Source organism: Taeniopygia guttata, chromosome 1A, assembly GCF_048771995.1.
Source record: "Taeniopygia guttata chromosome 1A, bTaeGut7.mat, whole genome shotgun sequence".
Lineage (NCBI taxonomy): Eukaryota > Metazoa > Chordata > Aves > Passeriformes > Estrildidae > Taeniopygia > Taeniopygia guttata.
Window position 1 is genome coordinate 37345940 of NC_133025.1, and position 13528 is coordinate 37359467.

Here is a 13528-nt window from a genome sequence, read left to right on the forward strand (position 1 = left end):
TCAGCAGAAATCACTCTTTGGAAGGGGCAGTTAGAGTCCTAGAACTTTCAGTGCCCTGGGGATGTGGCGAAAAGCAGCATTTATGTTTGGATGAAAGCTGGATGAGTGAGGAGCAAGGCTCTGCTATTGCTCTGAAGACAGTGGAGCAGTATTAGCAGTTGGATAGCTATGTAAGGGCTGTGTTTGAAAGAGCCTGAAGTTAAAGACTAGAAAATAGAACTCAACTCAAGTGAATCAAAGGAAGGATGTTCAGAGAAATGGACAAAAAACTCTTCACAGCTGTCTCTTCTGTTTGGCATGTCCTAATTGCTTTGATTGTTTTTTATGCAGTGCTTTGATGATTAGGGGAATCTTTTCTAAACAAAGTACACATTGAGGCTGATACTGCAAAGTTATCTGGAACTGTTTGTATGAAAATGGCTGCTACACAAATGCTGCAGTCATTGCATTCACTTGCTTGTTCAGGCAGCCTTTACTTTCTCACTGAAAGAGCTTTTTTTTCCTTAACCCAACACAAGGGTAGAAGCAAAGAAAGCAGAAAACTAATATAGATTCTTCTGTCTCATTTGTCCTTTGTCTGAGTGTCACTGTGCTTAGGACTAGCATGTCCTTCCCAAATTTTGCTTGCAAGTCTCAAACTAATAAAAGAGATTTTAAGGAGGGGTGAGCAGGGAGGGATATGGGGACCCTGAGGAGACAGGATGGGATTACCAGCTATAGGTTGTACATCTCAGGGCTTAACACAAAAGGCTGACTCAGTCTCTGCCATGACAGGGTTCACAGATATGGTCCAGCAAGTTTTCTATGTGCACTGACTCTATGTGCATTTAGATTCCCTCACTTCCTATCTTACTACTTAGAGACTTTATGACCTTAATCCTGGAAAATGCAGGATATTTGAAATGTAGATGTTTGTAAAGGAAACTACAACTTGACTCTGATTGTTTAGAAGAACTGAAATTCAATAAAGGCAAATGCAGCATCCTGCACCTGGGGAAGAATAACCCCAGGGCCCAACACAGATTGAGAGCTGACCTGCTGGAAAGCTGCTCTGCAGAGAAGGATCCGAGGGTCCTGGTGTGCAACGAGCTGTCCATGAGCCAGCAGTGCCTTGTGGACAAGAAGGCCAATGGTGTCCTGGGGTGCATTAGGAAGAGCATTGCCAACAGGTCAAGGGAGTTGATTCTGCTACTCTACTGATTCCTAGTGAGGCCACATCTGAAGTGCTGTGTCCAGTTCAGGGCTCCTCAGACCAGGAGAAACAGGGAGCTCCTGGAGCGGGTCCAGCAAATAGCAGCAAAAGATGATGAAGGGACTGGAGCGTCTCTCTTATGAGGAAAGACTGGGATAGCTGAGCCTGTTTGGCGTCCAGAAGAGATGGCTGAGAGAACTCATCAGTGTGCACAAATAACTAAAGGCAGGGGTGTCAAGGGGAGGTTTCCAGGCTCTTCTCAGTGGTGCCAAGCAATAGGAGAAGAGGCAATGGGCAGAAACTGATGCACAGGAAGTTCCACCTGAATATGAGGAAGAACATCTTTACTGTATGAGTGACAGAACCCTGGAAAAGGTTGCCCGAAGAGGTTGTGGAGTTTCCCTCACTGGAGGTATTCCAGAACAGTGTGGATATAGTCCTGCACCATGTGCTCTAAGGATCACCCTGTCTGAGCAGCGGGGTTTGATCAGATAACCCACTGTGGTCCTTTCCAACCTGACCTGTGGTCCCTTCCAAACTGACCTATGATTCTGTGAAGAGTAAATCTACCCATTTATTGGAGTGTTTTACACATCTATAGCTAACCTAGAGTCACAATTTAACAGAACAGTTAGGTAAATACCTTTTGTTAGTTTTGTTCCTCCTCCTTTTCTTAAAAACCCTTTTATCCAAGGTTGTCTCAGAAATATACTGTGAATCATCTTTCAAAATTTGCCACTGAAAGAAACAAAAAACCTTTTCCTTTGACTTTACATTGGATAGTGTTTATATGAAATAGACAGAACTTGGTAAATTTTGCCAAGCTATGGAGAGGGTTAGGGTTAGGGTAAACTGTTGTAAAATGCAGAGTAATAAAAATCTTCTATCAAGAGTCCTGGACCCAGCTGCTCTAGTCTTTGTAGGTAAATATCCTTTCTAATTCCTCATTTGCCCATGAACAAATGAACCAGATTCTGGTGCCATCTCTACTGCTCTGTAAAAAAAACTAGATGGGGTAGTTCCTGAAGCACCTCAGTGAGCTCTTGGTTTGATTGGAGAGGATAACTTGGGAACAGCACCAGATGAGTCATCCTCCACCCCTGCCTTCATGGACTGAACATTTCCCATACCCTATCCTGTCAGTTCTTGTTAGGCTATTCCTGCTGTGGGAAGCATTGCCAGCATGGGCTTCTCTCTAGGAAGCTCTGATGCTGGAGGACTATGGATGATGTCAGTTTCAGCAGATTTCCCTTCCTGAAGCTAATGAAAATTTCACCAGCAGTCTAATTTGTATCTGTGGGGTCCTTAACATACAGGAAAGTGGTTGACTGCAGTGTTTGAACTCTGTGTCCTACCTGACTGGTACGTAAGCAATCATTGGTGTTCTGCTGGATACTGCTTTAGCAGCATCATGCTGCTTCCAAAACTGGATATAGTTTCATGTACTTTTTTCTTTTTCCATTTTCAAACCCAGAGATACATTTTAGAGTATTCATTATTCTGCCTATACATGGTAAAACTGTATGTAATACCAACATGAACAATGCTGAGCTAAATAGGCAAAGTCCAGCTTTTAGGGGCAGTTGTTCAATTTTGAACCTAGGAATAACAGCTTCAGTTGCTCAGTCGTACAGTTCCTGCATTTGAATACAGCAGTATTATGCAAGAAAACAAAAAAACCAAAACAACATTAACTGTTTGGCATACTTTATAGCAATTCAGTTGAAGAGGAAGAATTTATGGTCAAAATATTAGAAGCAGCTGTAGATACCTTAACCAAGTTTAAAATTTTAAGATAAGTGCATATGGCTTTAAAAGGGAGCAGGGTGTACCATTGGCATTGGCTCATACAATTTTTGAATGGCAGGGAACATAGTATTTCAGTAAGTCTTAGTCAAGCTGTTCTAATTACCCTACAAAAGAAAAAAGACCTTATGAACTGAAAACATCTTGCACTGAATTGGTAAACTTGATCAGTTTAGTCTGAATTATTTGGCTTCAGTCTACATGTCTCATTTGATGTTTGTTGGCCTATGTACAACTGCAGAAGAATCGTAGCAGAGAAGGGCTGGAAGCACTGTAGACTGTTCTTTTTGGAGACATTTGTCCCTCAAATTTGTGTATTTGAGCCAGAAAGTTCAGGGTAATGCTATGAAAAATGGTGCTTCTTGAAGCATAGCCATATTTATCTGGCATTAATTCATATACAGTGGATACAACACTGGCACAATTACAAAAAAAGGAACTGATTACAAAAGTGTATGGAGGGGTGATTTTAATAGGGTCACAGTTTATTAAAATCATAGCAAACAGAAAAGGAAAACTCTAGAAATATTTTCTTATTTTTCCTCCTTCCAATCTCTCTCCTATATGTATTAATCTATTACTATCTGCTGTTTTTTTAATTTTAAAACCAATGAGAAGAAAAATATAGTATCTTTAAATGTTTTATCTTTTTATGGCTCTTCAGCCATCAAAATAATCAAAAGTTCACTCTAGCATACTGTTTTCATTTGTGTCACAGCGATGAAGGCAAGTTCTGGAAGATTATAATTAATAATATGTAAAATGGTATAATTTGTCCTTCCTCAGAATCCATACCTCAGAAAGCATTTACTGCATGTGAAAAATCTGGAGATACTCTGAACATTACCTAGTTGATCCAGCTTTTCTAGCTTTTTAGGGCCTATATTTAAATTACCGGTGAACAGAGGCCAAAAGTCAAATATATATACACATACATAAATGCATTTTTGAGTTAGAATGGACTTTGGATGTCTGCAAGTGCACAGACACTGTTTGACCTGAACTCTTCTGACATTAGCCACCTGTTGCAAAGGCTATAGGGCTAATAAAATAGAGTTTCAGAAGTATTCTGTTATTTTTACTTTCAAAACAGCAAAGCATTGCAGCCAATTTTTGAAAACTGAGCGGGAAACAGAAAGGAGGCAATAAAAAAACCCTCTAGAGATATGGAGTGGTTTTCCTCATGGTTGTTTATGGTACTGTCAAAGGTATAGCTGTGCTCTGCTCTGCAAAAAGGAGCAAAACTATGTTACTCGAAGCCATTAGAAAAATTTGCTGTTTGGATTTAATCCAAAATCTACTGCTAATTACAGGTAGATCAATTTCTATCAAATACTGAAAGGAGAAACTGCGTCTGAAATTATTTTAAAGTAAATCTCCAAATCATAATATAATTCACTCTTAATTCCAAAATGTATTTATATTTACTGAAGATTTTTTTCCTTTTTTTTTCTTTTTCCAGTCTTTCTGGTGTTTTTTCAGTAGACATTTGGTATTTCTGCAAGGCTTTTAAACTTGGTTTTCTGTAATTCAGCTTTCTGTAACTCTTAAGGGGCTTTTCCAGATGTTGGATGCTCATTAAAATGAATTCTGTTCTAGTTCAAAAGTCTTTGGAGAAGCACTGAGTAAGGCAACAGTCCATTGATTCTCTCATATTAGACTCAGTGCTGGGTTCATTTCACGGACTTAAGTTCAGCAAGTTAAAATGTGCAGCTGTTCGTTCATTTCTCAATAGTGTTTTTGGCCAAAGAAGACTTTTATGTACTATTGCAATGACTTATAGTCTTTTTCTTTGTGGTAAAGGATGCTCCTTGCTTCCTTTGATCATTGTTGTGTGAATCTGATGCACCAATGATGAATTGCTTTTAAATACACACTGACAAAATTGAGTTTTCTGCCATAGGTTAAAGAAGCTAGAAACAACAACATGACCAGACTTTGCTGAGTATTCTGAGTAATTTCAGCATGTTTAGATTGGCTTATTTTTATGATTGGGAGAAGAAAAAAAGAGAACAAGAGTCAACTTGTAAATTCATTTTAAAAGCAGGGTAATCCCACGTAAAGTCAGAACACATTACAATGGAAGGAAGTAAATTCAAGAACACAGAGGCTATATCCTACTTCCTTTGCTTTTTATACTGGCACATAGTAACTTAATAGACTGTACTAGCGAAGTTGATAGGGGAAATATCTTTTTTATTTTCCTAGGGAAGACAATTATTTTTCAGGTTTGACTGCTAACTGAAGCCTTATTTTTTACCTAAAACATATGAGTTGCTCAGGTGTGTTATTTATGGGCTAGTAAGTTGCTTATCCCAATAAATGTCTTTATTTTTAACTTAAACACTTTATTCCATCTTTTGAAACAAATTGATTCTTGCCATCTTGGTGAGATTGTGTTAATGCCAAAGGAATTGTCCCTTTTAAAATATTTCATTTCAAAAAAGTTTCTGGAGTTTAGTATGCTAAATCTTACTGCATTAGACATTCTTTACTTTTGGCCTGCTTTCACTGAATTGAAAAGCTTAGGGTTTTCCTATAGAGAAAAATGTAAAATATATAAGATGCTTCTGGCTGGCTGACTGGGCAGCATTTGAGGACACATTTAAAGGCCTATATGGCAGAAAGATATTTGGAATGTGTACAGAAGGAAAAGAAAGTATTGAGCTGAAAACATTTATACTTAAAATAATATACAAATAAATTATGGGAAGGGCACCTAAAATTAAGAAATTTAGCTTTCATATTGAAAATGTGGTTTGAAAATAGCTTTCCTATAGCTTACCCCATTTTCATGGCTAACTGGAATTTTTTTTTCACTACTCTGTGAAATCTATGGCAGATTCTTAAGGCATCTCTACAAATAAGGGATGCATTCATTAGCCCTGAAAACTTCTAAATATTTATCCACATGAATAATGACCACAATTCTAATTGACACTAATCCAAGGATTGGGATTTTTATTTCATTGCTATCATGTGATAACATCATGTGCATGTTTTTCACTCTAACCTAAATGCAAGGAATAAAACCACCAGCTTACTTCACAGTAACTGCTTCTTGTTCCCAACCTCAATTACAAATTTTACTTTGGTTTTACCAGGGCACACGGGAGGACAGGAACCACTGTTACTGTGTAACTGTCACTAATATCAAAGGCATTTTTGCAGCAACTTCAGGGGGGCCAAGATTAAAGCAGATGTGAGATGAGGCAAAATTCACACCAAACCTGACATCACTTTGGGCTGAGTATTTTATCTGTGAGTACATCTGGGATCCATGCCTATCTGAGGGCAGAATATAATCCTTTAACTCTGTGCCAGAAGTTAAGGATTTGAAAGTCTCATTGGCCTCATAGTTGTTATTTATTCTAATGAAACTACCCTAGCACTTAAAGAATTTATTTATAACATATATTAGGAGTTGTCTTTCTTCTTCAGAAGACTGCACATGTGCACAACAGCAGTCTTATAGTTGCTGGCAGGTATCCTTGCCTCACTCAAGCATCAAACTGTTGAGGTTTTTTCCTGAAATTCCTGCACAGGAGAGGATTATACTCATGGTCACCATCTGGTTGGCCACGTTCCTTTGTTTTCAAATGGCAGGGAAATCTGTATCAACTGCACAAGGAAAGTTTTTGAAACCTGATTTGACTGTACTGATTGTTGTGTGTAGGTCTGTTTCCAGTCATCATACTTTTTTAAAACATTTACTGTTTGTATTTGAAACTGTATGACATCCTAATATAATAGACTTGAGCATGAGGATACATATTATAGATTTACTCATAAGATGTAATTTCCTTGCAGCCTAATTTTCTTGGAAAACTTTCTTCTCTGCTTCGGGCAAAGAATTATTTTCTGATAAATATTACAGTAAAACTTCATATTGTTCCTCTCTACTTCCTTCACTGGGTCTTTTGGTGAAACCTGTGTTCTTCTGCACTTTAGAAGGGTTTAATAGTGGAATTTTTGCTCCTCAGGTGTTTCTTGTCAACGAAACAGGCAGGATCCTTTAATCAGCATACAACTTTCATCAGACACATGTATTCTTTATGACATCTATTACTCTTCAGTAAACACTGTTGAATTGTAACATTTCTTCCTAAAACTTTCCTTTTGTGACTTTACCTCTCAGATTGACTTCAACTTGTCAAAAAGATAATTTCACTTCCTTTGCTGGCAATGTATGTCATCCACATCAAGGATAGGATGTGATTCAACTTACTTCTGAGCCACAGATATCTGTACATTTCATGATTCTCTACTTTCAAACTTAGGGAGAGAGGGAAGAAACATATCTCTGCACACATGACTTCTGCGTGTGCATTGGGGTGCCAGGAAATTCAGGTATTTGTAAAAACTGAGCAGCTCTATAAGGTCTTGTTGTACATGATCAAAGTACTGCAAATCCTGTAAGCATAACTCCTAATTCTGCCTAAAAGACTTTGGAGCGAAGTCTTTTCCCTTTCCTTAGCCAAAGAATAAAACTTTATTCCTAATAGTTTTGTGTGCCTTCCTCTTGAACAGAAAGAAAACTGCAGATTTCACAGACACTGCCATTGCAGAAAATTAGAAGGGCTGATGGTCTTCGATGCCCACAGTAGCCTTGAGATGGGGCAGTAATTCAGATTCTCATTACTTCATGCTAAGTTAAAACATGGTGCACCTCATCTCACTTCACTGCAGATGGGAAGATGGATGATTTTAGCAGACATCAGCCCTTCCAGAGTTCCTGTGTGCTTATAACATGATTCCCTCCTCTCCACCACCCACTCACATCTGTTTAAAAATTTGGTATGATTTTATATATCAGTACAACTCCAGAGACAACTCAGAGCTTCCCTTCATGATGTCTTGCGAGCTAGAATGAGTTGCTTTGGCACCTCTTATACTTGCTCCCCATTGAACAGCAAATAAAAGAGGCCTCAGTAGAGGTGTTGTCTATTTATCAGTTTTTATCTGTCCCCTACTCAAGCCCTCTGAGGAAGCTGACATTGATCTTGGAGTTGAAGCTAGTTTCTGGGTCACTAATCCTAATTTAGGGTTTGTGAAGCAGACTTTCTGAAAAGCAGCATGAGACATCATTATGTATTGTAAATGGCATGGTTATGAGGTCTAAAACAAAAAAAATTGTGTGTTTTGGGTTCAGTCTAGATGTCTGTCTTAATGTTAAGTATTTCCTTCTAGATAAATAGTGTTTCATTTTAATCCAATTTTATTTTATTTTATTTTCCTTTACATGGAAAAGGATATTATGCTGACAATTGCAAACACCCACTGAAAACACTCAGTGTTGTCATTCAGACAAATTATAATCCATTAAAAGTGTAGCAGAAATGAAACACACATTTTAAATGCACAAACCATGATTATTGATATTTAGATTCAAGTTCCTGTATTTCAGGTTTTTTTGGTTTTTGGTTTTTTTTTTGCCACTAATTATATGAATTATGGACAGTCCTACTCTTGAATGGTCATTCTCCTCATAAGTGGGCAGATGATAAAGACAGTGTAATAGACACCACCTGTTGGGTTAAATCTTCTGTTAATGTCTATCATTACAGAATTTGTTAAAATACAACATCTGAGGAATGTATGGTTTTGACCACTTTATCAACTGGCATCTTCTAGGTAATATGTACCATTTCTGTTGTGTTGCTGTAGATATAGAAAGTGGATGCTTATAAATGGCCTCATCTGTTTATTGGAGGACATTGCTGCTAGTTACAGGGGATTATGTAGAAACTCACTCATGTATGATATTATTTTTAAAATTGAGAGGCATCTTTGATTTTAACAGGGCTCTGCTGATACCCAAGAAATTTTATCAAGAAATTTACCAAACCCATTTTTATCTCCTCATGTGTTTTATGCTTTTCAAATCAAAGTGAAGTTAATGTCAGGTTCTCAGCACACATGCAGATCAGAAAGGCAAGTACTGAAGGTTGAAACATTTTCTGAAGAGCTACCCTTGAAAACAGGTTCATATTTTTGTAGATTGGTCAGTACCTCTTTGAGAAAGTTACCTAAGATTAGCCAAATGGTTTTATAAATGTGAGTTTAGGAATTTCCCTGGAATTTACTAAAACAGTATTGTTGATTTTGCTTTTAACTATCAGATACTACTGGATGTCTAGTGTGTAGTCAAACTTATGAAGAAAGAGCAAAATCGTTTCATTCCTAAAATTTAAATGGTGCTGTTTTTAGTAACATTTATTTCAAATGTACATGTTAGCCAAATAGTTTTATAATCAGCCTATGAATTATGCATCTCCCAAAGGCTACCTCTCATGTGCAGTGCATAAGGCATTAGTGCTTTTCCACCTGTATTTTCTGGATAATGATTAGAATATCTCCGGTCCTGCTTTTGCAAACACTCAAGTATGGCTGTTATTCTCCTTTTGACTCCTCTTACACTCGGTCTTGAGCTAGCAGAAGTATTTGAGTAATCATGCAGACAAATCAGAATTCATAGACTTTTACCAGAAGTTAAATAAAAAGCATGACTTTATCTGGATCTGCTTTCTAGCACTGTTCAGAAACTCTTGTAACAGGAGATGAAGGGAGGAGTAAGCAGTAGGTGTAGGAAGTGGATAGGACTTTAGAAGCAGTTGTCAGTTTATATCAATTTTAAACAAACCATAGAATAAGACTCAATAGCCTCAGATGAAAAATAAAAGCACCTAAGATAAATAGGGGAAGCTTTTAAAAGTTTATATTTATGTCTTTGATAGGAAATTATTATTTGAAAGTACTGTAGGTAGACTTAAAATCATTCTAGTGTGATTTCCTAAATTTATCTAGAATCACTGGAAGATCATCTGCTGATCAGAAAATCTGAACTTGAATATTCTTGGCTTGAAAATTAGGCATTAGATTTAGACAAAATAAAGCCATATAACTGGGAAGTATGTAAGAAATAAATAAGAAAGGAATTCTACAGATGATGCAGGATACTGAATATTGCAAGCTTTTTATAAAATTACTGCCAGATGAAATTACAGCTCTAAAAAGTGTGAAGTTAAGAATAAATTTTACTGTGGACCTGACATATTTAAATTAGCATTAATAAAGTTTTGTACAAATATATAGTGTTGTAGGAAGATCTGTAAAAAAAAAGAAGGAATGTTAAATTCTGCTTTAAATAAGAAACATAATGATGCTTCAAAGGAAAACTGCACATAATTGGAAGGAAGGAAACATTTAGCTGACTGAAAATTTCTTTTAAATTAGTGCCTAACAATGAAAAACAGGTATATATGTGTATATGTTTGGGAAACATGAAGGGAGTTATTGCTGATCATTAAGAGCAAGTCAGCTATTTCCTTAGCTAATCAAATTTATCTGTCTTTTTTATTATTCTTTTTATGGGAACTACTAAGATTTATGAAACAAGTAATCCTTTTGAAATTTTATTCCTAAATCAAGATGAGATATTTCCAAAGACAATATAATTATTATTATTGTTGTTAATATAATATTTTAGCATTGTCTGACCAGATGTCAGCTTGTTTTTTTCTGCTCTACCCCAGGTTTCTCTTTTTATTGTCCCTATGATGAATTGCTCAAGAAACTCACTTCCTTCAGTTTGTCTTTCACTTCATACCTCTTTTCCGCCTTAAGATGCTCTGTTGCTACTGAAATATTCTCTGGCTACATTCTTTATCACATCTCCTCCATTGTTTACATTCTTTTTGTCTTGTCACACCTTTCTCTTTCACCTTCATGGTGTGCCTGAGTGTGGAAGAAAAACAGAGGGGTGTTGATGGGGTGTTTGAGGAGAAGAGGCTATTTCTGATTATGTAGGAGCTTTTTTATTTCCCTAGCATGTCATAGGAGGAGAATTATACCATCTTGGAAGTAATTTTTGAAATACAATAGAGACAGAGACAGTACTGTGAACTTTGGCTTGTTCAGATTTTTCCTCTTTGAGTTAATTTGGAAGGTGGACTAGTCTGTTGGCACATACTACCTTTTAGTCCAAATAACTGAAGCATACTACTGCACTCTTCATCACAGACAGTAACTGTGTGATAAATACCTTATGCAACAAAATATTTTTCACTTAAGCATGTAACTCTTATGAGCATAAAAGAGATTTGAACCACAAAATAATAATTATGGTCTGTAATTTTCATAAAAATATAATGAATATGCACTGATCATTAAATTATTTATCAACATAATTTTTGAATTTATATATGTGTCTTTACACTGTGGTAAAAATAATGGAAAAGCTATATGTGGGGTTTGGGCATAGAAATAGTTACTATATTTTGTTACAGCTGGTATTAGAAGTTATGGAAATGAGAGAAGAAAAGGCTTGAAAAGGAGGAGAATAAATTAGAGAGTCTGTCAAATGCAGAACTCTTATTCCAGGAGGTGAAAGATGGAAGGGGAATTAATCCCATTCAGTGGACAGACAAAGAGAGGCATTGGAAAAAGAAGACATCTGTTGATGATGTAGAACATAGATTGGCAAGAGATGAAGTGAGATGACTGAAGAAAACTTTTTAAACATCTCAGAGGAACATATTTTAAATGATACTTTGGAATGGAACAGACTGAAGATTGTAATGCATTTTGATCTGAATATAGAAAGACGATGCCAAATTAGGGAAAAAAATAACATTCCGTGGTGGAATGAAATATTAAGGAATTAATTTATTCTAAATGAGCAGTGGAAAAGAGTATATAGTTTTTTTCAAAAGTAGTCATGTGATTGTGAAAGTGAAAACAGAACAATCTGGTTGTAAGAAAAAGAGCCATGCTCTGAGCCCCAGATAGAAGGCATTTGAAGAATCTCCTTGATTAGAAATGCTAACAGTGGCAATATTTCTAGCTGCTGGGACAATGATACTTGATACATTAAGCCAATATGAGCTGATCCATCTTGACGTGAGGGAGGTGCCACTTCTGACAGTATTCAGGAAAAAAATATGTTTCTATTCTGTAAATGAATAAGAATAATTCTTTTTGATAGGATCAGCCTGTAAGATCAAGTTTGAGGTGAATTGAATGTTATTAGATTACTTGATGAGGAGGTTAACAAAAGGAAGAGACAAGTTCCCCACCAGGCTGCATCTATGGCCTGAGCTATGAGAATGATATGGCTGCTGCAACTTGCAGAGCATAGACCCAAGAAGGAGCTATAAGCAACCACTGGGGACTATTCAAAGTATAGCTGATGATTAATTAAAGGGTAAAGAAAACCCATTGCCTCTATATATGCTCCCAACAGTATGTAGAAGGGAAATCAGTTTATTTGAATTTCAGTGTGATATGATCCTCAGGGTCCTATTACTTTCCTTCTACAGAGGATGAAACATGTTCCTATGGACTGAATATATGAAATAGGTCCCCAGTATAATGTGTTTATGGAGAAAGGGAGAAATAGGTGCCTGAAAGCCTGGTACATGAAATAACAGGATGAGGGCCCTTAAATACTGCTCCTTGTGAAAGCTGGCTTTGCACAGTAAAAGTGAAGAGGCAGACCACCAATGAACAATTGGATTTATAGCAAACATTACTTCTGCGGGATTAGATGACGTGACAGCTTTTATAATACTCTAAACTTCGTAAGAAAATATAGAAAGGAACGGCTTTTTTTTTTGTGAGAACAGGAATTTCCACAACCAGTCCCTTAGTGTTCTGTTTTATTTTCCAAAAGGGCAAAATGGATTTAATATTAGAAATATGTTCTCTCTGGATCCAATTTCAGTCTCGGCCACACACTCTAAATAAGAATCTATAATCCAACTGACCACTCTCACAGAGTTCCCTCTAATGTATCTGTAAATGAAAATATGTGTGCTAGAACAGACTGCATAAGTTTAACTAAATTGGCTTGAAATACACATATTTTAGCTAAGTGAGTACAGGATTTTGTACAGACAATATCTGTATCACCTGCCTATGTGCTCTGTTTTAGTTAGGAAATATAAGATGGAATGTCTGTGGGGGGAGAAGAAAATTCAGTTATAATCAGTTATTAAAGGGTTTTTAATGCAAGCCACATTATGGAGGGAATAGCTACCAGTTTTCAACTGGTTAGTAGGAAGGTTACTGTAAATCTGTAAACTTCATTACTCATTTTTGAGAAAACAAAACAAATCCCTTTCTTGCTAAGAAATGTTTTTTCCACATTAATAGGAGGAATAAAAAGACATATCCATTGAGATAAACACAAAATACTTTTGGAATGTTTAGCACCATAATTTAGATCCTTTCAATAAAAAAAAGGAACCAAAATCTGCTCTTGATTATACATGATTTTCAAAGGGGTAGCACAAGCACATGCAAAGAATAGAATTTGGCTCATGGGATGTAAGACAGAGACAACTTGAGAAATAAAAACTCTACATAAGCATCATCGTCGTTATTATAGTAACACACATTTGAATTTTAGAAATTATTTGAAATTACTAAACACAAAACAGCAACTGAAAACTATTAATAGCAGCCACACTACAGGGTTATCTGCAAATTTACATGAGGCATATATTTTGAATTTAATTCTTCAAAGTT

The 13528-nt window shown here is 36.4% G+C and overlaps 1 protein-coding gene across 17 annotated transcripts in view; it reads left to right on the forward strand.

Annotated features, from left to right (window-relative positions):
- NAV3 (neuron navigator 3) overlaps positions 1 to 13528 on the forward strand; it is a 521462-nt gene that overhangs the window by 284572 nt on the left and 223362 nt on the right. The gene's annotated exons all lie outside the window — the stretch shown is intronic.